The sequence below is a fragment of the Gekko japonicus genome, unplaced genomic scaffold, assembly GCF_001447785.1.
Source record: "Gekko japonicus isolate JY-2015 unplaced genomic scaffold, Gekko_japonicus_V1.1 scaffold1258, whole genome shotgun sequence".
NCBI lineage: Eukaryota > Metazoa > Chordata > Lepidosauria > Squamata > Gekkonidae > Gekko > Gekko japonicus.
The window spans coordinates 392,443-394,571 of NW_015176488.1; the positions used below are offsets into that span (position 1 = coordinate 392,443).

The window sequence follows — 2,129 nt, forward strand, 5'->3', positions numbered from 1 at the left end:
GAGGCCGAGGCCTTCCCCTGAGAAGGACACCAGAAGAGCCCTGCTGGGCCAGACCAGGGAGGGTCCCTCTAGTCCAGCCTCCAGTCTCACACAGGGGCCAGCCAGTTCCTCTGGAGGGCCAGCAACAGGGCAGAGAGGCCGAGGGCTTCCCCTGAGAAGAGCATCAGAAGAGCCCTGCTGGGTCAGACCAGTGGCCCATCTAGTCCAGCCTCCCGTCTCACACAGTGGCTAAACAGTCCCTCTGGAGGGCCAACAACAAGGCAGGGAGGCCTAGGCCTTCCCCTGACAAGAACCTCAGCAGAACCCTGCTGGATCAGACCAGTGAAGGTCCATCCAGTCCAGCCTCCCGTCTCACACAGTGGCCAACCAGTTCCTCTGGAGGGCCAACAACAGGACACAGAGGCCGATGCCTTCCCCTGACATCGCCTCCTGGCTCTTCGGTTCAGAGGTTTAGTGCCTCTGAATGTGGAGGTTCCCCTCAGTCACCAGGGCTAGTAGCCACTGACAGACCTCTCCTCCAGGAATCTCTCTAATCCCCTTTGAAAGCTGTTTATTCCTGTGGCCATCACGACTTCCTCTGGCAGTGAATTCCACATTTTAATCACTCTCTGGCATTTTGTAGTTCTGAGGATTTTAGCGAGCAGGGATTTAAAAAACGTGTTTTCAGAACCCAAAAGTCTTTTTAGACTGACTTGAAAGGACTAATTTCCCAAAAAGTAATCAGGCTTCTGAAGAGAGATCTTAATGGACATGGTTGGCCAGACGATTATGGACTAATTCGGGTTGTTACTATCTCATCCAGAGGTGACTCACAGGCTGCGCGGGTCTTCAAAGGGAGCGCCTGGTGCCTGCTGGGGGGGGGCTTTGTAGCATTCTCGGAGGGTGGGGGGGCTTGATTCTTAGAGGCTGAGCCCCCGACATCAGCGAAACGATTGTCCTTCACTCCCAGGGAAGAAAGTGACATTGTTGTATTTGGGGGAAGTTCTGGCGTGAGGTCGGAACGTGTCCCTGACTCCGAATGCTGGTTGCCCAGGTGCCGCGTACTGGAGCACGGCCATCTCTGTTGTGGGGGCAGGGCCCCCTCCCTGGTGGTCCTGGGTTGTAGGGGAATTGTGCATGTGCTGAGACACACACACTCACACACACCCTCCCCCAGTAGCTGAACGGGTGAACAGGGAGCAGGAAGGAGTCAATGGCCAGTATTCCTCCCTCCCTCATCCCTCTGGGCAGTCGGGGCTCAGAAAGGGGAAATGTTCCTTCTTAGGGCCTTTCTTCTTACGCAGCCCCAGCGTGGTGTCCGTGGTTAAGAGCGGCAGACTCTGACCGGGAGAGTCGGGCTTGGTTCCCCACTCCTCCCCCACAAGGAAGCCTGCGGGGAGGCCCCGGGCCAGTCACGGTTCTCTCAGAGCCCCCACCTGCCTCACAAGCCATGTTCCCTCTACGCTGAGTCAGTGTGAGCTAGATCACAGGTTTCTTAGCCTCCTCTGGCTCACACGTTTTTGCCTCCGCTCGGGAAGGAGGGCTCCAGAGCACACTGATTGATGCAGGAGCCAAACTGCTCGCTCACAACTTCAATGCCAGTAGCTCACAAAGTAGAATTTTTGCTCACACGACTCCCACAGCTTAGAGGGAGCATTGCTCACAAGGTGCCTGTTGTGGGGAGCGGAAGGGAAGGTGATTGTCAGCCACTTTGAGACTCCTGAAGGTAGAGAAAAGCAGGCCATAAAATCCTACGCTGCTGCTTCTTCTTTTGGGGTGGTGGGGTAGTGGTGATTGATTAGGGCTGGGTTTGGAAAGACTCGCTTGGCCTTGCCCCACGAGAGGGATGGGGGTGTTCCAACACGTGCCCGTCTGCATCTTCGTCACCCGATCACTGGGGCCGTTTTAGCAAGCGGGGGGTGGGGGTGGTTGTGCTTGGGAATTGGGGCTGGATGGGGGGGAAAGCTGGAAGCCCCCATCCTTCTGTCACACAACCAGCTTAGAATGATAGAATCATAGAATGTTAAGAGTCGGAAGGGACCTTGAAGGTCATCTAGTCCAACCCCCTGCACTCTGCAGGAGCAGAGCCAAAAGACAGCCCTACGACATACCCGAAAGAGGGCCGTCCAGCCTCATGACAGTTTAATCAG

The 2,129-nt window shown here is 56.0% G+C and overlaps 1 protein-coding gene across 1 annotated transcript in view; it reads left to right on the plus strand.

Moving 5' to 3' along the window:
* PLCB4 (phospholipase C beta 4) overlaps window positions 1–2,129 on the plus strand; it is a 221,014-nt gene that overhangs the window by 190,396 nt on the left and 28,489 nt on the right. The gene's annotated exons all lie outside the window — the stretch shown is intronic.